Source organism: Pyxicephalus adspersus, chromosome 5, assembly GCF_032062135.1.
Source record: "Pyxicephalus adspersus chromosome 5, UCB_Pads_2.0, whole genome shotgun sequence".
Taxonomy (NCBI): Eukaryota; Metazoa; Chordata; class Amphibia; order Anura; family Pyxicephalidae; genus Pyxicephalus; species Pyxicephalus adspersus.
In genome coordinates, this window is record NC_092862.1 from 88,715,242 (window position 1) to 88,737,879 (window position 22,638).

The following is a 22,638-nucleotide window of genomic DNA, read 5'->3' on the forward strand; positions in this document are numbered from 1 at the left end:
AAGGCTGTCATGTGGCTCAAAGTTCCCACAGCTGAGGTAATTCTGGACCCACACTCCCATGGGTCAAACAGCAGTACAGGGTCGTCCTCCTCCTCCTCCTCCTCCGCTTGGTCTTGCCATCCACGGAACATGCCGCCTTGTGTTTGGGTGGATGGATGCCATGTACCCTCAATATCCTCCTCTGCCCCTTCCTCCCCTTCTCCCATGACTGCAATGTCCTTCTCATCCTCTTCCACCCCCTCCTCTTCCTAGATGGTGGTGGACCCTGGGACGTAGTGTGGATGGCTGTGTTATTCCTCCTGCTCTTACTGCTGCCTGCCCACTGCCCAGTACTCAGCTCTAGATGCCAGACTAGACTCAAGCTCAACAGGGTCTTTTTTTTCCCGTTGATTCCGCCAAGCACATTCCCTTTCATGTGGTTTCGCTATCCATTGTAGAAATTTTTGGTGTGGCTTGACACCCTGCAAAATATAACTCTGCATTCTTCATGTACCAGTGAGGCAATTCATAGTTGTCCATCGTCGGAAGCTGCCTGTCACCACAGCTATGCCTCAACAACCGAGGACAGCCACCACGAGCACCAGCTCCAGAGCACTTTTCAGCCCAGTTAGATGTTCGCCCGTGTGGGCATTTTTTAATGTCCATAGTGATGACAACACTATGGTCATTTGCAAACTGTGTGCTCAACACTTGAAACGAGGCAAAAACCTAAACAAACTTGGAACAAGTTGCATGAGCACACATTTAAAAAGCCACCACCCGGTAACCTGACGAGAACACCTGGTCAAAGCACAGAGCTCTGTGTGACCACCTCCACCCAAGAAGCAAGCTCAAACTGCTCCATTGTCCTCCACTGCCTTTCCTCATTCTGCCACGAAAGTTACCTGTGCTGCTGCCAGCAATTTGAGTGGGTCATGTAGCCGAGCATTAACTTTTTCAGGCTCCACCAGCAGTGAGCAGGAGCTGCAACGCAAATCGGCTGCTGTTTGTCGCATTGGTAGCAGTCAAGACCAGGCATCATTGCCATCCTCCACAACTTCTACCCCATCGTCCAATATTTCTGTGGTTAGCATTAGCAGCATCCAACCTTCCATCCCCCAGATGCTAAAGCACAAGAGGAAATATGGCCCAAATGACCCCAAAACAAAGTTAATCAATGTGGCAATTGCACAGCTGATTGCGTTCGAGCTCCTCCCTTACTGGCTGGTGAACTCCAATGCGTTCCATTAGGCATTCCTCTGCGCGAACTCACAGTACGTTATGCCTAAGCGACAGTATTTTGCAGAAAAATGTGTTCCTGCTTTGCACGAACATGTGCAGAGCAATGTGTCCATAGCCCTGCAGCACACGTACCTTGCCTGGCTCACGTCATGAACCTGATATTACAGCGCTTCCTTAGGAATTACCCAGGCCTCCAGCTGCGGTTGCTGAAGGCCAGAAAGTTTTCAGCGCATTTCTGCCGGTCGTACACAGCCAGTGCGAGATTGGTGTAAGTTTCCCACAATGCAGGCCTGCCAGCAGATTGATCCCGTTGTCACACATGACCTTGCCTGGCTGGAGTCTGTTGGGAGTTAGCCATATGTCCTCCTGCTCCTACAGGGCACTTAGAATGGTTGCGCTCGTGTGGCTGAGGGAACCCAGGCTTCGCAATCTCAAGACTGCGTGGCAACGTCTGATTTGTGCACTGAAATAGTAAACTGCAGGTTGTTGCTGGCGGTGAACAGGTGCTGCCCAATGGAGTCCCGCCAGCGGCACTCCAAATTCTGCAGCCACTTCCTCCAAACTGCTTAACAACGATGCACACACAAACGATCCTGCAGGACCAATGCAAAGGGAATCTTCCAGGTAGTGTAAAACCGATTGAACTCCAGTTACCCTCCTAACTACCCATTCTATAAAGGTGCTAAACATCTCAAACAGTGCACATGATATTGAATACCCCATAGGATATGCATTTATCCACGTAAAATTCACCTTGCCATTCACAACCCAACAAATGAAAACATTACGGGTAACAACCCAAAAGCCTCTTCAATGTCAGCCTAAGCCATTAAACAACCCCAACCCCCCTCCCAACAAACTCCACAGCCTTATCAAATGAAGTGTATGCCACTTTACACAATTCAGAATCGATAGCATCATTGACTGAACCCCCTCTGGGAATCAACAAATGATGAATCATCCGAAACTGGCCAGGTTCCTTCTTAGGAACCACACCCAAGGTTGACACAACCAAATTTTTTAGGGTGGCTCCCTAAAGGGGCCCGTCATCCGGGCCAGAGTCACCTCTTTCTCCAACTTAGCTGTAATAATTCCTGAATTTCTCAAAGCCGACAATAAATTTCTTGCCCTAAGAGGCACACTAGCCAACCTACATGGAATCCTAAAACCCTCTTTAAATCCCTGTTACAACACCCCTGCCGTCGCCCTGTTGGAATACTCACCGAGGAAAAATTCCATGTTTTCCACCTTTACCGGCATCCTCCCTCTTACCCACAGGCTCCTCGGTATGTCCTTTCCCTTTTCCAGGACAACGAGCTAACTGGTTCAGATCCCCACATCCAGAACATTCTGTTTGAAACGACACGAGGTTCCAAACTTGCACGCTCCCTCATTGTAAATCCAACATAGTCCCTTACGCTTTCCCGCCAAAGACCCCCTGAATCCTGAACCCCCAGGCGCCTCAAAGAAACAACTGCGGCACCATACGCACCAAAGTTATCAGCCGCATCGTCAGGCTGATGTCCTTGTGGTCCCATCTCACCCCAGGGCGCATCACCTTACGCTGACGAAACTGCTTGTCATAACAAAGCCATGCCACCCCACCATAAACCCTGTGCACTTCGCTAATGGCATCAAGGTAACAAGAAAGGGCCGAACAATTTTCTTGCGCCTTCTCTCCGATTAAACTGGCCATAATAACAAATGCTTGCAACCAAATTTGAAATGTGCAAGGTATCAACCGCCACAACCCCTTCTTCTCCCCCTGCCACTTACCCACACACACCTTGGTGTCTCTGGCCCCGAAGCGTTCTCCTGGTAGCAGTCAAAAAAGTTCCATGTACTCATCTTTCCAAACATGCTCCCACACTTCTTGTGGCAGGTGCAATCCCAAAGGCCTTCAAAGCATACGTACTCCTCCCCCTTAGCTCCATCTGCAATACCCAGGTTGCTGTCACTTGCCAACCCAGCCTCTCTTCTTTTTTCCCCTTCAGGCGTACCTGCCTCCACCACCCCACTATCTGAATGTACTGAAGGAGGTGATGACATCCCACTCCCTCCCAACGACGTCTGCTCTCCCACCCCAACAACCGGGCCCTGCATGCCCTAATAACCATTTATCACCATCGCCAAATTTCACAAGTAACTAATGCATTCTATGTAACAAACTTTCAACATCCACCCCTGCCCCCCTCTGCCCCTCCCTGCACCCCAGACCCCCACCTCTGCTCTGGCTCAGCAAACAATGGCCCCATGCTACCCCCACCCCACATACCCCACATACCCCCCAACCCCCCCACAGACCCCAAACATTACACTCACCAGGCTGCACAAAACAATGAGGCCTCGCAGCCGTAGAAGACCCCGCACGCTGACCATCCTCTTCCTCCTCCTCTGATCTGAAAAGCTCCCCTTCAGACCGTGGCTCCTCTGGTGTCTGTGTCCCCCTGTCTCCATCTTCTCTGGACCTCGGGCAGCCTCTGATGATGTCACTTCCAGGTCGCCCCTGCAACTGGAAAGTTCCGGCTTACACTTCGGGGCCGACCAAGCCTCCGATCGCTTGCGCCAGTCCTGGAGCCTGTCGCACAAGCTGTCTTCTCCCTCCAACCTTTCGGATCACTGTAGAAGGCTCCTCCTACGTCACAATGGGGGCACCAGCTGTCCTGGCCATCGGGCTGAGCCCAGACTTCCGGGTTCCACTCCACCCATGCTGAGATCCTCCCCCCGTGAGGGAGAGCCCCTCCCCCCGTGAACAGGCTGACGTGCTGACTGCATCCTGGCAGCTGGAGCAGGAGCAGCTTCCACGATGGGGTCCTGCCTGAGGTGAGAATTCCTCCCGATTCCCCTGCATGCCCCACTTGAGCTCCTTTTCGCAGGGGGAACTCGGAGGGTCCCTGTTGGGGCCCCTGATGCGACACTGGACACCCCGGGGGGAACTAGGACTGTAGCGCTCCAGCAGCCTGGACCTCCGAGTGCACAAGGAAGCAGGCTGCGCATCACTTCCCTCCTGCTGAGCCCCCCCTTCAGCAGCAGCAACCTGGGCTTGTAGCTAGGCCACACCATGCACTGCCGCTTTATCTCTGGGGCAGCCCTAGAAGGCTTTCAATGTCCGCCATAGTAAGTACAAAGCTTATCCAGTGGTCCAATTTCCTTTCCTCTGCTGTTTTCCCTTGCCAACTGACCTCTTCTCTTAGGCTAGCCCTCTTATGTCTGTCCTTTGACCCGCCCATCACGCCACCATTACTCCATCCTTTCCAACCAATCAGTTTAAAAATAAACAAATTAACCCTTCCTATTCCCGCCTTCCCTAATCATCCAGTCATGTGGCCCTCAAGGCTATGAAGAGTGCTCCAAGAGCCAGGGGGGCTGGGGATTTAACCTGTGGGCACACACACTACCCAACATTGTAGGGGACCTGTTGGCAAATTGAGCACTGTTGTGTATGTGTGCCCCAGAATTTTTTAAACAGTCAAGAGTTTTTGAATTAAGACAGATGCAGAAAGAAAATGTTGGCAAAAAATGAATATAAATATCACTCAGTGATTGTAACATACTTTAAAGCAATGATACAGTTCCCATGTGTTATTGGTTTCTATTGTTTATAAATAGTGATATTTTTCTGTTAAACAGGCTGTTCACCCATTGGTAAATGGGCTCCTAGGTGCTGATTTATTTGGTCAAAGGGATTGCCTTAACACAGAGGTAAGGAAAAAAAAAACAGGAGGACTCAATTTATAAAGCAGTAAGTCTGAAGTTCATTAAAACTTTCTTTGGTGGAGAATTGTATTGTATTGTATTGTAAGTGTATTTGAGTCAAGAACATGAAAAACATTTGCAGATAAAACCATGGTTTGGCTCATAAAGGCATGAATAAACGATAATCAAAGATTATTGCAAACATGAGAAAATATATACTGAATATGGAGACAAATATTCAGACAAACAGTAGATAGCTTCAAACACAATTAGTACACTATGGCAGAGTCAGAAAAAGACTTGTATTTGAGATAAAGAATAAACATTCAATTTATGCATATTGACCTTTGTGGCAGTAATTAGGTTTATTGTTAAATGGTAAATATGGCAAAACGTTAGTTTCTGCGCTAATGCAGAATTTCTGAGGAAATGTCTTTCTACATGTGGAGTTTTAATGCCACGGGAGCTTTTATGCAGACACAAACCTAGTAAACTTCTACTTTCAATTTCAATCAGCTCCATCAGCTATTTAAGTATCACCAGGTATCATTGCAAAGGCTAATCAGTTTGATGAATTATGTCACAAAATTCCCTTTGATTGTAAAGCAGAGCAGGAGATCTGTCAGGCAACAGGTCTGTGACGGGTAAACATTTTTAGGTGTGGGGATCTCACGATTGATAATATATTATTTTATTATTATATTATGATACAAAAAAATGTATATTTATATTGCTGAATGTCATAACTGATGCTGATAATGTAAATATTCTGTATTTTTAATGTCTGTATGTGTTTTTCATTCAATAATTTTTATTTTTTTTCACAGTGTGTACTGTATTCACTTTAAGAATAAGTCTTTATTTTTGAAGGAATATTTGAGTATAGGGTCATATTACTTTCATCATAAGCTCCTCATGTTACTTGCCGATCTCCCTTTTCTGGCCACCCAGGCTGCAAGTCTGGAACACAAAACCCTGCCTAATTTTAAGAAAACCTCATGCTTTCTTCTTATTATGAAAAAAATATATATGCAGCTTTGAGGCATCCCCCCAAGCATGTAAGTTTAAGGGTTTATGAACTTTCAAATCAGTCTTTTATGCTACATTAAAGGATCCTATTCCTACTAAATGGTATTTTTTAATTTAATTTTTACATTTTCTTTTGTCCCACTTTGCAATAACCTGCTTCCAATGCCATTCTTGATTGTAATCTGTCTATCATTCCTTTTAAAAAGGAATAATTTACCTTTACCTATGTATGTCCATGTATTCTTCTGGGTTTATTGAGTTTCTACTGAAAAATGCATTTTTTTTTCTAGAAAGCTGAATTCAGTTATTCTAATATTCCCTACTTACAAATACAACTGAACTGAACATAATATAACAGTTTAAGGTCACTTTTTAACACCCCTAGCGTTCTAATTCTGTCAGTTTTTTGATCCAAAAAGTGATCCTATTTTTTTGCATATAAATTTTTTGTTTATATTGTGGGCCTGTAATTCTTGTCTTTGAGCAGCAAACCACGCACATCCTTGTAGGTGCTGCCTTTTTGTGGGTTGGTGGGATGTATTCAACGAAGTGACGACCGGTCAGGCGTTCTGGGTTGACACCGGTGGAAGCATGACGTCCAGGTCTATTTATGATGTTTGGTGGTTCTTGACTATGGATTCGGAAACTTGTAAAATTGAAGTCTGAATGATTCACAGGCCTCTGACTATTTTTTTGTACAGAAATACCATAGGCACTGCTCAACTAGATGCCTGAAAATCTTAGTACTTCCTTTGCTGTTTCCTCATCGCTGGGTAGAATGCCATGGCTTGGTCAGCTCTGTCGACACCTCCCATGGTGTTGTTGTAGTCAATCACCACCTGTGGCTTCATCACTTCTTTCCCACGTCTTGTGTGTAGCAGAACGGTGGAGGCATCATGGACAGTGCTCATCAGGTACACATCCTTCTTGTCACGCCATCTCAGGGCCATCATCTTGCCTTTCTGCCAGACAACAATTTCTCCTGTCTCCAGCTTCCCTTTTGCAAACAGTGATGGCAAGTTGTGCCAGTTAGCCCTAGCGGTTCCATATGCATCTGTTCTGTGTTGCAGAAGGAACTCATAAAGTTTAGGAGAGGTGTAGAAATTGTCAGTTGTGACACAATAGCCCTGACCTAGCAATGGCTCAATGAGGGATAGCACTGAAGATATTGCCAATCCATATTGGCTGTATCTGGGGTTGAACTGTGTCCCTTTTCCAGTGTACAGTACTGTATTCCAGATGTAGTTAGATGAGGATTCACACAGCATATACGTTTTCACGCCAAATCGGTCCCTCTTTGACACAATGTACTGCACCCAGCTGAGCCTCCCTTTGTAAGCCATTAGACTTTCGTCAATGCTGACATCTCTTACTGGCACATAGGTTTGCTGGAAATTTTGTAGAATCATCTGAGACACTTCCCAAATTTTCTTGAGTTTTGGTGCAGGATGGGTAGTCTCATCAAATTCTTTGTTGTTTGCGAAGTGCAGGTACTTCATGATGAGGGAAAAGCGGTATTCTGGCATGACTGTGCCAAAGAATGGAGTGGCAATCATTATTTTCTTGGACCAGTACCACTTCTGCTCAGGTTTGCCCACAACTCCCTGCAGGATCACCAAGCCCAAAAATAGCCAAATGTCATCCTTGGTCACAGGTTCCCACTTTCTGCTTCTTGCAAACCTCAGGTGTGGAGCACCTTGTTGTTGTCCAGTGTACCTGCATAAAACAGAATAAAAAATGTATTTTAGGATATGTTCTTTTATACTGTAAAGGTTGCAAGTAATGGTTGCAAGTGAAGGTTGCAAGTAATGTGCAAACAGAGAGCAGCATATATGTTTACATAAAACAAAATAAAACAAAATTAGCAGAAAATGTTAAAAAGTTAGCAAACACAGAGCAGCACACGTTTGCATAAAAAAAAAATAGCAAAAAATTTCAAAAAGTTAGCAAACACAGAGCAGCATACATGTTTGAATAAAAAAAAAAATTGCAAAAAAATTCAAAAAGTTAGCAAACACAAGAGCGGCTTACCTGTTTGTCGCAGCAACAATTTTTTCGATAACTTCATAGGTCAAAAACAACAGGCATGCCAGGGGTCATTGCATTCAGCCTCAATTTTCATCCTGGGTGCGCCAGTAAATGGAAACCTTGGCGGTGCTGCCTGGTCCGCATCAAGGTCCATAGGACACCATGTGCTCACAGCACTGACCTCAGGTTCAGAATGGTCGCTCAGTTCACTTTCGCGGTCTGATGACAAATTTCCTGGTGAATCACTATTGCTCAATTCCACAAGGGACTCCAAATTGCTATTGCTGTGTTCAAATTCCTCCAAAACAGCGCTTGCGCTGGCGAGATGCCTTTTGGATGCCATGTGGTCTACAGCAATCATTCAGGAACAATCAAGGTCAAAGACAAAGTGATGAAATGATACATTCAGGAAGTGATTTATAAGCCATCAAAAGGACAGATCAAGGTCAGGGGTAATAGTGAGGAAAATGTAAATCAGGGCACTGGGCAATGGTGCTTGGTGCATTAAAATGAGTTTTTATACTGTTATTATGTGTTTTGTTGTTTATTTTACTGGAAAAAAAAATTAAAAGCAGATTACATAGTAATCTGCTTTTAAATGTCCTGCCCTCAGAATCCATCACTCCACCGCATCACCCGGAAGATGTCACATCTTGCTGGGTGATGTGGTGGGATGTCCCCGCCCCGCTCACTCCACTGATACCACCAACAAAGCTGCTTGCATCACCTGGAGGCTGCGAGCATCACATTCTCTGGGTGATGCGAGCAGGTATAGTAAATTCGGGGGGTGATGCCAACGGGAAATCCCCGGTGGCATCACCCCCGGAATTTACTATTGGTGATCCCATCCACAGTTAGATTTGATGCACCATGCAGAAATCCTGCATGGTGAATCAAATCTAACTGCGGATGTGAGCAGCGGCGTGGCCAGGACCTGGGCAGCATTTAAAAGCAGATTACTCGGTAATCTGCTTTTAAATTTCCTGCCCCTAATATATATTTTATAATATATACATATATTTCATGCCACTATTATATAGCAATCTGCTTAGAAATTGATGTCAGAAAAACACAAAGCCTTTAAAAGTACATAACTACATTTTTTACTGTTTTTCTTCCAGACAAAATTAAAATATTTGCTAAATTATGTGATCAGAAGAAGTATTTCCTCTCCTTTCTAGAAAAGGTTAACTATATGTGTGTATTACGCATGACAATGAAATTAAACAAACTGACAGCTTCAGATTTAGATTACTGAATATTTATAATGTTATTTTCTTCCCTTCTGGGCTCTGCATTATATAACGAAGGATGATGTTTAGCCACCTACTCTTCATGGGCATATGGTATCACTGTTAACAAAATAAGAAAAAAAAATTGCATTTGCATTTGAAAGATATTGATATTTAATGCAGTTTAAAAGTAAAATGCATTAATTAATCTGCATGTTTTATTCGGGTTTTTTATTTCTACATGAAAGTGGAAAGTGCAGTGTGTGAAATGTAAATTCTTTATGCTGCGCAGTATCTTTCACAGCATAGGGCTGTGGTTTGGAAAAATATCAACAAATATTAATAGGATAATATTTGCTTCAAAGTGACAAAGAGCTCATCAGAGATTCATTTTCAATTACAAATTTTAGTAATATCAAAAAAAGATCAAAGCAGAGTTGCTCTCATTAACCCCTTTCTTTAAGCCTCATAGGACTTCATTATCAAATAGTGCTGTTCCACAGATTAATCAAAAAATGGTTTCAGGTCACATGCCAAAGTATAAAACAACAACAAAAAAACAAAAAAACAACAAATCTCTACTAGTAGATGATACTATACAAGAAGGTAATTACTCTAAACTGTGTCACCTGTACTTATTTCTGTGTGCAATGAACCTGTCCCCATTTCACCTAAACCTACCGAGATTTCCTAACTACATTTTGATTGCTAAACAAGTATTATTTTATCTTTAATAAAATGTTGTCCTGTAGTTTTTATTTTTAAAAGAGTTCAGGTAGAATCAGGCTTTCAGAATTCCCTTTAAAAAAGAATCCCCCAAAATATAAAAAAATGTATGTGGTCCATCTAAATTTTAAAATCAAATCTTTAATTAGGCTAGGGGCCTTACTGGATAGGAAATGAGGCAGTAAGAATGTATACCTCCTCTTCTACCCATAAAAGGTCATTTGGAATAATTTTTCAGGAAAAGCTTGCAGTCCCTTTCTCTTTTGACAAAAACCAGACCCCCACCTCCCTCAACAAGGGAAGAGAGGACCTTTTCCCACAATGTGACCCATGTGGTATGGAGATCTGTGGGTGTGGAGCTCAATCTTCAAGCCCCTTTATTCAAGGGGTGCCCAGATATTTCTAATTTGTTTTTGAATTATCTGTATTTTTGTTTTAGTCAATACCTTTACAGGACCCAACAATGTTTAAGGTTTCCCTTGGCTCTTCTTGTGGTCTCTGTGCTGTGTTCTTCAGCTCCCTTGCCGAGCACATTTTACATTTAGTTAGGACAAGCTCTCTTCAGCTGCCCTCTTGAGATTGGCTGAACAAATATAAGCAATAGGGATGAGCGAGATTTGTAAGTTCGATCTTGCGGCGAATCAGCCCTTTCTCGCTTATCGAACATTTAAGCGAGAATGGCCTTGTGATTTGCCATGAGGTTGTGTTCTTGCCGAACAAACGAGGGAAAAATCAGGGGGCGGGAACGGCGACTATTTCTGGCTGTAATGGCGCGGCTTGGAGCGAATCATTTGCTCCCAGTATGCACAGCAAGGCCCAGCAGCCCAATCAGGAGAAATCTGAGCACAGGCATATATACAGGGAATGAGAGAGGGGTTAGTCACCTCATCTTGTGTTCTGTGTGAAGGATAGAAGCAAGGAGAGATGTGTATTGTGACAGGGACAAGTTGCTTTTCACCAAAGAATGTGTGGAGTTGAATGTGGGGTTGAATAACACACAATTAATTATTGGAGTCTTCTATAGGCCCCCCAGTGCTTAGGAAGAAATAGAAAATCAACTACTAGCACAGATAGAAAAAGCGGTAAAAAGTGGAAGTGTTTTAATCATGGGAGATTTCAACTACCCTGACAATGACTGGAGTAATGGCACTACAGGAACAGCAAAAGGGAGGAAATTTGTGAATTTAATAGAAGATATATTTATGGTACAGTTTATAGAAGCCCCAACTAGAAATTATACTCTGCTGGACCTAGTTCTTTCTAACAATGCAGACCTTATACAAATGTGCAAATAAAATAGAATCTGGGTAGCAGTGACCATAATATGATTTCATTTATTGTAAGCTGTAAACAGGAAGCAAAAACAGGAAAGATAAAAACATTGAATTTTAAGAGAGCAAATTTTCCATTATTAGGGGCGGCTCTCTGTGACTTGGACTAGGAGACAATACTGTCCTAAAAGAACACAGAACAGAAATGGGAATGTTTTAAGTCTGTTCTACAAAAGCAAACTGAAAAATATATTCCAATGGGTAATAAGTTTAAGAGGCTAAAATTAAAACCTATGTGGCTGATGTTAAAAAAGCCATAAGGAACAAGAAAAGGGCATTCCAAAAATATAAAAATGAAGGATCACCTTCATCATCTGAAACCTATAAAGAATATAACAAAAGATGTAAAAAGGAGATAAAATGTGCAAAACTTCAAAATGAAAGACAGTTTGTAAAGGAAAGTAAGACAAACCCCAAAACATTTTTCAAATTTAATAATAGCAAAAAGATCTGAGAATGTAGGCCTCTTAAAGGATGTCGCTGGGTTGGTAACTGGGGATAAACACAAGGCAGATTTACTAAACACTTTTTTTTAGCCCTGTGTACACGAAGGAAAATGGCAGAGCTCAAGTCCAAATTCATAATAGCAATGTCACTGCCTTAAATGAGTCACAATAGCTCAGACATTGATATGATTGAGAAACATCTGGGAAAAATTAAGGTTGACAAAGCACCAGTACCTGATGGATTACATCCACATGTCCTCAAAGAGCTGAGCTCAGTTTTTTCAAAGCCATTATTTTTAGAGCCTCTTTAGTCACTGCCAAGGTACCGATGGATTGGCGTAATGTTGTTTCCTATCTTCAAAAAGGGAGCAAAGTCCGTACCAGATAACTACAGACCGGTTAGTTTAATGTCCATAGTTGGGAAGGTCTTGGAGAATTTGATAAAGAACCACATAGAAGAGTTTCTGCTAGAAAATAATAATATAAGTGATAGTCAGCATTGATTCAAGAAAGAAAGAAGTTGTCAAACAAATTTACTCTATTTTTATGAGGAAGTAAGTAAACAGGTAGACAGTGGAATAGCACTTGATATAGTGTACTTGGACTATGCTAAAGCATTTGACACTGTACCCCACAGACGGTTAATATGCAAGTTAGGGTCGATAGGTTTAGAAAAGTCAATCTGTAAATGGATGGAGAACTGGCTTAAAGATCGCATTTAGAGAGTTGTAATTAATTAATCATACTCTGAATGGTCTAAGGTTATTAGTGGTGTACCCCAGGGTTCAGTGTTGGGACCTTTACTGTTTAACATCTTTATAAATGACATAGAGTTTGGGATTAAAAGTACCATTTCGGTGTTTGCATATGACACCAAACTATGTAATGGAATTAGGTCCATACAGGATGTCTATAATCTACAAGCAGACCTGGATGTGCTGTTTGATTGGGCAGCCAAGTGGCAAATGACATTTAATAAAGATAAATGTAAAATTATGCACTTGGGAGATAACAGCATGCTTCATACTGTCTAGGGGGAATACATTTGGGGGAGTCAGAAATGGAAAAGGATCTGGGGGTTCTGGTAGATCATGGACCTAATAACAGCATGCAATGCCAAGCTGCAATATCTAAAGCTAGAAACATACTTTCTTGTATTAAAAGAGGAATAGACTGCAGATATGGGGACATTATCCTGCTCCTGTACAACACATTGGTCAGACCACATCTGGAATATGCAGTCCAGTTTTGGGCACCAGTTTAAAAAAAGGACATTGTTGAATTGGAGGGAGTGCAGAGAAGGGCAACTAAAAAGGAATGAAGGAGCTCAACTTTAAGGAGAGATTAGCTGAACTTAATCTATTCTCATATGGAGAACTATCTTCCCCATTATTCACTTTGAGATCATTACAAAGAACAAGAGGGCACTCATTGCGTCTGGAGGAAAAGAAGTTTAAGCTCCGGATAAGGAAGGGAATTCTTCACTGTAAGGTCTGTGAAAATGTGGAATCAGCTCCCTCAGGAAGTAGTTTCAGCAACTACTATAGATTGCTTTAAGAAAAAGCTAGATGTTTTTCTAGAAGCACAGAATATAACTGGGTATTAAGGCTTTAATGTAAAAATAACAGTGACTGTTGATCCAGCGAACATCCAAGTGCCTCATGGAATCAGGATGGAATTTTTCTCCCAAGAAAATTGTACCAGGGTTTTTTTGCCTTCCTCTGGACCAACTATGTTTTATAGGGTTTTATATCTGGGATATGTTTATTTCCCTAGTGGTTGAACGTGATGGATTTATGTCTTTTTTCAACCTAACCTACTATGTAACTATGTAAAAAAAGTTCTGTCCTACTATATAAAAAATACAGATATTTCAGTAGTTGATACCTCTTGCTATTTACCAAAGAAAACTGGTAAAAAAAATTCTGTCCTACTATATAAAAAATACAGATATTTCAGTGTTTGATACTTCTTGCTTTTTACCAAAGAAGACCGTTTGGTAAAAAAAATTTCTGTCCTACTATTAAAAATTACAGAGATTTCAGTGTCTGATACCTTTTCCTATTTACCAAAGAAACCGTTTGGTACAGGTGCATTTTTGCCAGAATAAGTAAAAGATGAGCGGTAGACGCAGGGGAGGCGTGGCGTTGGGCAACCTGCCGCATCTGGCAAGGGCATACTCCCTGGGAGTCCGCTACTGTAGGAGAGCAGCAGCAGCAAACTGTTGAAAGCAGCGGCACAAGTGGTCAAACAGGTCTGAGATGTGTGCGGAATGCCAGTACGCTGGTAGATGTATTGATAGGGCAGAATACAATCATACAGCCATGTCATGTGGAGAGTATTCTGGACTGGGTCTCAGGGGCCTCAAGTGCAACAGGCTCTTCTTTTGCAGCAGCAGTAGCAGCAGCAGCAGCAGCAGCAGCAACTAGCACAGCCATGACAGGAGCAAAGACAGGAGTTAGCGTGGCTAACCTCTTGATAGCTCTCCCTTGTTGTTTGATGAACAGCCTGAGGATCTGACAGTGTGAATTTCAGAGCAGGAGGCAAACTTTGAGATCCTTGAGAGTGTGGTCAGCACTTGCTGAGCGAGGGTTCTGGATCAGTGTCTGCATTTGCAGATGTTGGCTTAAATTAAAATGAGGATGATGATGACTGTGATGTCACCTGGGAACCACCAGTGCGTGTAAGGGCTAGCAGCAGTTCCAAAACAGATGGAGAGGAAAGGCAGCAGCAGCTTAGCAAGATCCAGCCCCAACAAAGGCTGCCACCGCATAGACTCATTTGTGACACTGTGACGAGATGGAACTCCACCCTGCACATGCTCCAGCGTCTTTGTGAGCAAAAGCTAGTCATCTGCCATTACTTGGTCAGCGTGGTGCATGGAGGCAGGGGGGCCCTTGGTACAGCCACACAACTGAGCTATTTTACCAGTGACCAGTGGTTGCAGATGGAGACGCTGTGCAAGATACTGTCCCCCTTTGAGCAGGCCACAAACGTTGTGAGTCAGGAGTGGTCAGGCTGGAACAATGTCATACCCATCATCTTCTGCTTGATAATACCGTGTGGCCTGATGGAAAGTGGCGATGGGAAGGGGGGGGAAATGGGGGAGGAGGATGAGAGTGCCATTACACTCCATAGCGCACAGCCAGCCACAGAAGGAGCAAGAAGGGGCACTGGCCAGCATCAGGATTTTCAGGAGGAGGAGGAAGGTGATTATGATGATGATGATGGGGGAGACCATGTTAGGGCTGCTGGACAGGACCCGCCCAACCCGCATTTGTGCTGTCACGTCCCAGGCATTGTGCGGGCGATGGAACAACAGGAAGTGGGTGATGAGGAGGAAGATGTTTTGGTGCCTACTGAGGAACAGGAGGAGGATGAGCCCAGGGAACTCCTCTTTCATATATGTGTCCACATGTTGCGATGCCTATGGAACCACCCCTGCATTTGCAGCATCAAAAACCCAGATGATTATTGGCTGGATCACCGCTGCAAAGACAAAATGTCACAATTTCTACCCAACCCGGCGCAAGAGAAAGAAAAAGTGACCTGCCTGACCAGAATACTATGCGACCAGCTGTGTGAGGAGTTCCGCGCACCACATTCCACACAGGGGTCTTAGGCAGACACTGCCTCCACCGTATCCTCCTGCGGAAGCAGCAGTAGTGGCAGCAGGCTGCAAACATCCAAAAGTCTAGGCCAAGGCAGGGGGGATTTTCTGGATGCCTGGTGAAACCTGATGCAGCCACCTCAAACAAATGAAGTGCAGGGGCATAACCATCGAGAACAGATGAAGCGCATGGTGCACGAATACATTGGCTCTTTTCTGGCTGGTGGTGGTGGTGTTGAGGACAGCAGTTATGAGGAGGATGCCTGTCCTGACAGTAGTGACACCATTAATTTGTGGGTCAAAAGTCTTGAAATCTGCCGGCAGTTGGCACACTATGCCATCAAGCTTCTTTCGTGCCCAGCATCCAAAGTTCTGTCTGAAAGAACCTTCAGTGCCGCTGGCTGAGTGGTCATGGACAACCGATCACGACTGTCACCAGAAAATGTCAATCGTCTCACCTTTTTGAAAATGAATGAAAGGTGGGTTACTAACCACTATCATATCCCCACTGCATATGTCACTGATTGACTGACACAAGTACTCACTGGCCAACCATGATGCCTCTGTGAACCAACACTCCTGTGCTGAGCCTGTGACTGCCTATCACCAACACCTTGTGAGCTCAGCCTGCCTCCGTTAAATTTTTCCTCCAGTTATCCAATGTCCAGGGGTTGCATTTATCGCCAATGTCATGCCTGCCATTGTGCCAGCTAGCAATATTCTTTACATTTTTGCTGCTTCTGGGAGTCTGAAAAACTGCAGATGAAAACCTCCAGTACTGCCACACTGATAGGTACCATTGCCTTTACTAATGCGGTCAACACTCCATCTCAGGGCCCACCGTCTCTTCCTGCTGCCCCCTGTCAGTGCTCAATTCACTAAATTTGTACACTTCTGGGTGGCATTGATGATGCACTACACCAAGCTCTACATGCCAGTTACCAATAAAGTCCCCGCTTCGTTTCTGGGCCCACCACCTCCTCCTCCTCCTGCTGCTGCTGCCGCCTGTCAATACTCCATTCACTAAAATTGCACACTTCTGGGTGGCATTTACGATGCACTACACCCAGCTCTAGATGGCGGTTACCAATGCGGTCCCCGCTCCTTCTCAGGGCCCACAGCCTCCTTCTCCTGGTGTTGCTGGTGCCGCCTATCAGTACTCCATTCCCTAAAATTGTGCACTTCTGGGTGGCATTAATGATGCACTACACCCAGCTCTGGATGCCAGTTACCAATGCGGTCCACGCTCCATCTCAGGGCCCACCGCCTCCTCCTGCTACTGCTGGTGCCTGTCAGTGCTCCATTCACTAAAATTATACACTTCTGGGTGGCATTGATGATCCACAACACCCAGCTCTAGATGCCAGTTACCAATGCAGTCCATGCTCCATCTCAGGGCCCACCGCCTCCTCCTGCTGCTGCTGCCGCCTGTCAGTGCTCCATACACTAAAATTGTACACTTCTGGGTGGCATTGATGATGCACTACACTTAGCTCTAGATGCCAGTTACCAATGAGGTCCACGCTCCGTCTCAGGGCCCACTGGCTCCTCCTGCTGCTGCCGCCTGTCAGTACTCCATTCACTAAAATTGTACACTTCTGGGTGGCATTGTTGATGCACTACACCCAGCTCCTAGATGCCAGTTACCAATGCGGTCCACGCTCCATCGCAGGACCCACCGCCTCCTCCTGCTGCTGCCACCTGTCACTACTCCATTTTCAAAAATTGTATCACACACTTGACGAGAGGCCACACACTGCTACTGCTCTCGCTGACCAACGCTCTGTCTCTGGTCCTCCATCCTTTTGCATAATTTCACTGCGCTACTTGTCCGCAACTTTATTTGTGGCATTCTTAACACATGTCATCCAGGTTATGATGCCACCTAGCAATTATTATTATTATTATTATTATTATTAGTAGTAGTAGTAGTATTAGTATTATTTATAAACAGGATTTATATAGCATTAACATATTATGCAGTGCTGTTTACATTAAATGGGGGTACGTACATTAAATAGCAATGCGTTCTCCTGCTGTTTTGATTGCAGAGACTGTTGTTAGTGGGTGGAGTTCACCCTTTCTCTATGTCCTAATGTTTATGCTGCCTTCTGGACGCTGTCCATCATGCAAAAATCCTATTTGCTTGCCATTTTCCTGGAAAACCCCAGGGTCTTCTGGAATTTTTGTATTTGTCCCTTGTTGCCACTGTTCTCCTACACATACCTTGCAAATTTGGTGGTTCTAACATGTATAGGGGCTTTGCTATTAATGTTTAAAATCGGCTTATTGACTTTAATGGAATTCCATGGGAAGTTCAAGGAAACTTTTCGCAAAACTGTCAGAGGCCTTCTCGTTTATCCCTAATAAGCAATAATAAAGTGCACTCTGTAATCACAAAGCAAAGCATTCGATGGTCTTCTACATTTGTAAATTCTTATCAACTACTAAAATCAAAAGCATTTTTATAATTTCTACAGTAACAATTTTTTTGCCAATAGCAAAAATAAATAATTCCAACCATTTCATGATGATGTACTACAAAGTTCTTCTTTTTTTTTTTTTTTTTTTAAATAAATTAACTTGTAGCCTATTTTTTTTTTCCAAATACCAAGTGTAAATTAAATGTGACAGTTATATGAAAACACAGCAGAAAAAACTCAAATCAGAATTTCTGTAAATCTAGGTCACTGTGGATTGTATGTATACATTAAGCATTCTGCAGTGGATGCCTTGTGTAAATGAGGCTGTACTTTTTCAAATTTCAATTTGTAGTTCCATACATTAATATTTAAATCTCTCACTCTGTTTAAAAAAAAGCCTTAAAAGGAGAACTTAAACTCAGGAATGCAACATAATTTTTATTATTTTTTAATAAGTGACTTGTTTTTTTAAATAAATAACATTTGTTATGGCAAAACAAAACAAATTTAGTTAAGAAAAATATTGCAATCATAGTTTATTATTTTACTACCTATTTTTTCCTGTTTAAAAGGATGAGTAAAAACCATATTAGGCAATGTTCAGACTGTCAGTGAGATTGTGGTAAGATTACCACTATCCCATGCAAGTGAATTCTTGCCTTGGGGAAGACACTACAAGCAGCTTTTACCCAACATCTCATAGAAAATAAATAGGGACAGCACTGAGCAGTTAATACTGCTCAGTGCTGCCCACTGTCAAATCTGTTCGAGTGGCTAGCAAGGTACCAGCTATTTAGAACTGCACAGAATTGTTTCATCTGAACTTAGTCTTATTATGGTCATGATTATTAAAGCCCATCTCTAGACAAAATGCCAAACCCACCCCTGCCATCCCACTCCCACATTTCATCCCAAAGGATCAACCTTTTTTCATATCTCCTGAAGGAGTCAGTTACTTTTGCCTTCCAACTGGCTCTAATGCATCTTTTTTTCCTAATATATTATTTTTCAAGGGACACAAAAAAAAAAATGTTACAGAGCATCGGTCAAATATAAGTACAGCATACAAACAGATTTTCTATTATAATAATGGAATTGTAAGGCACTTACCTGTCCAGCAAGCCAGGGTAACACTGGCAGCAAGGGAGACGCCGCTGCAGCAAGCAGAGTGGCCGAGGCCGCTGCCCTGCTCGCAGCGTGTCTCTCCCTGCCAGCGAAATGGAGCCAGGTGGCGCAAGGTCATTGGGCACTCTGGCTATTTAAGGAGAACCTGTCCTGAACACCATTGCCTGCTATAATATATATCCTCTGTGTGTACAGTGTGCTTGGGTGCATTCTTTGTGTGTTGGTTCATATAAACCTCTGTTGTGTCATTACCAATAGCAGACTGGTCTGATATCTGATTCTGCCTCCACTCTGCCTGCACTGACTGTGGATTGTTTCTGACTACTCTTGCCTACTGCCTGCCCTGACCTCAGATTGTTCCTGACCTGCCTTTGCCTTAACCATCTGTACCATGCTTATCGGACTGATCTTCGTGAATGACCTTTGCCTTGTTTTATGACCACGCAATAAAGCTTAATAAAAGGTTTCCTGGAGTTGGCTGTGGTTTGTGTGCCCAGGTGCATTAGAGGAATATAACCATAATGTGGGAAAAAACACTAAAAAAAATAGAAAAAATACAATATTTATCAATATGAGAGCAACGGGTCAATGGACCACCCGTTTCCAAAGATCCACTGGTAGAGTAGCAATATAAGATTCGCAGATCTCAAAAAAAAAACTCCACTTTTGTTTGCTTGTCTTGAGAGGCTTCTATCCAATCCATTTGGAATATATAATGCAGTCTTTCTAAAACGAGGCCTAACGTGGGAGATCCCTCGTGTATCCATTAATGTAAAATGTTTTTTTTGGCTACTGGAGACAGGATAAACAGAAGCCTGCCACAAGCTCCTGCAATATGAACCCCATATATCCATGGGCCAAGTAGGTGGTAATGGTATATAATTTCACTAGGTGACGCTAAGTATACATCGCCACCATCCTCCAAAATTGCTTGATTTTTGGAAAATTCCTGGACATGTGATATAAATCAGCTTCAGTAGTGTTAGGGTGATTTCTTGCTGATCCCAGATCACGTTCCCTCTCTATCGTGGCCTCTGTTTTCAACGCATTGGGAGCAGTGAATAACACACAAGCAGCTCAAGCATGTAGTTATATCACTTCTCAAAACTTTGATATCACATCGCAGTTTATATAGTCAGACAACAAGGTGGAAGACACTTAGTAGTTAGTCAATACCAAGAAATTTAATTAACAACGTCGCTGAGCAAGATTTTTCAAGGTAGGAAGCCTTAAGGTAAGGATGGAGCAAATATTGACCTACTGATACGGAGGATATAACTAGTTTTGACACAACTCAATTATCTGCAAAATATAGCAAAAAACACAAAAACAACATAACTTCAAGACTCAGCAAAATTACATTCCTTACATTTCCCTTCCTTTTATCCTTAAACAAAGGATAACTACTTGACTTCATACCTTTGTTCCTTTACATGCAAATAAATAGCCTCAGGTTCTTCAGCATACATAACTCGAGGAAGCTGAATGATTCTTGATTTGCATATTGACAATAACAATTTTAGGGAGTCATAGGTTTGACAGTTATTACAAAAGTTATACGAGCTATGAGATAAACGTATATCACTTTCAATAACCTCAGTGTCATTATAGATATTGCTAAAGACTCTAAGCAGCATGCTGACTGGAGTGGAGACAGCAATCAAACAAGATGTTAACATATCCTGAGTACTATGCATCAGATAAGCAAAAACTAGAACTATTATATATTTCTTTGTCAAGACGTTCCCATATGTTACCATGGAAATCAGTCCAGTCACTATACTCAAGTCCTCACCGGTGCATAGACAGGGTAGAGTAATTCTTTAGGTTATGGCTTGTTTGGGGACAAACGAAAGGCAAGTCTTGATGGTGACAGTGGGAAATTGTTGTGACACACACAAGACAGAATATGATAATCAGGGCTCTAAAACTGCGGACAAGCAACCGAGCTGGTACTCGTGGATCTAGAAGCATCATCCTGGCGCTGGATCAGTGGTGCCTTTTTCACTCTTGAGGCGTGTATCCAGGTGGGTCCTCCACTGGTAAGCACGGCTGTTTTAGTGATGGCTTGCACGGTGACCGGAGGTCCAAAGGGCGGATTCAAGGATTTGTGCTTGTGCAGAGCTTTAACCAACACTACGTCTCCGGGCATGAATGGGAGCGTCGGTTGATCTGTAGGGAGAGGAAAAGAAAGAGAGATATCTCTGTAGTTGCTGTTCAATTTTTCAATATGTTTAGCTACATATTGGTCTTGGATTTGTTGGGGATCCCCGGGTAAAAAAAAATAAAAGGTTCTTTAGCCCAGGGGGTGGGAAAAGGTCTTCCCATTAAAATTTCAAAAGGTGACAGTTTATTAAAACGGGTTGGGTGTCATTCTTATTTCAGCTAGTACAGCTGGTAGGTATTGGTCCCACTTATAGAATGTCCCTCCAGTTGCTTTTCTAGGTTTGTATTACAATGTCCCATTCGTCCTTTCTACTACTCCAGCACTCTAGGGGTGATATGGGATGTGGAACTTCCATTCTATGTTCATCATTTTTTAAATCTCCTGTGTGACTTTAGAAGTGAATGGAGTACCATTGTCTGAGCTTATTTTTACTGGGCATCCAAATCTGGGGATGTTCTCCTTGCATAGTATTTTAGCTACTGTCCTTGCATTTTCTTTTCCGACTACAAAAGTTTCTACCCATCTGCTAAATCTATCTGTAATCACTAACAATATCTGACATCCATTGAAAGCCTTTGGCATGTGTGTTTAAATGAATTTGTAACTCTTGAAATTGACCCTGTGGAGGTAACAAATGTTCATGTTGTACTGCTTTCTTCCCTTGCACATTATTTTTGGCACATGTTAAACAGTGGGAAAGTATGGCTTGTGTGTGTTTCTTTAAATTTTGGGCACAAACACTCTTGTTTATTTCTTGTGTTGTGATTTTAATGCTTTTGTGTCCTATACCATGAATTTGAAAAACAATGAGGGGTACTGCTATTTGGGGCAGCCCTGCTATCCTTCCTTTTGACCCGATTCCAGTGGAATCTAAGGTCAATCCTTCCTTTTCCCAGAGTTTAATGTCCTGTGGAGTGGCAAAGAACTGTAATTGTGCTAGAAGCCTGTTGGCTTCAGTGGAAGCTGGAATGGTGAGCAGAAGTGTATCGGGGGGGCTAGTGGTGGGTGTGGTAGACTGAGCAGCGGCATTGGCATGAAAATCTGCTAGTCTGTTGCCCCTTGCATTGAAGGAATTGGAAGAAGTGTGTGCTTGACATTTAACAATAGCTATTTGATTGGGGAGGTGAACTTCAGTGATACATGAGTGTGACTCTGGCACTTCATCCTCTGGCCCTTTAAGACCTAAGAGGGCATTGAGCACAGCGACAGGACTGCTGTTAGCAGGAGCATATATACATTCAATCCTGCAGAGGATGTTAGGATAACTTCTTATTCAGACAACCTTTGTGCTGTTATATATTGAGTGGTTAAATTCTTGAGCACGTTTAGTACAGCATGGGATGTGTAAAGTATTGTCTTGTGACCCAAAGTTAGAAGTGAGACACTTTATACAGCCATTGCACATGCCCCCAGCACACGCAGACAGGCTGACATGCCTTGCACAGTAACAGGCAGTGTCCTTGACCTCCAAGCATCTGAGCAACAAAGCAGACATGGTTTTACAATACTCTCTTGCATACAATACAAATGGTACATTAAAATTCGGAATTCCCAATGCAGGGGCAGAGGTCAGGGATTCTTTTAACACCACATATGTTTTAGTC

At 43.0% G+C, this 22,638-nt stretch overlaps 1 long non-coding RNA gene across 1 annotated transcript in view; it reads right to left on the reverse strand.

Annotated features, from left to right (window-relative positions):
• Positions 1 to 19,685: 19,685 nt before the first annotated feature.
• Positions 19,686 to 22,638, reverse strand: part of LOC140331237 (uncharacterized) — a 166,541-nt gene continuing 163,588 nt past the window's right edge. The window contains exon 5 of the long non-coding RNA XR_011920901.1: positions 19,686 to 21,039. This is a non-coding gene — a long non-coding RNA (uncharacterized lncRNA). The remainder of the gene's footprint in view (positions 21,040 to 22,638) is intronic.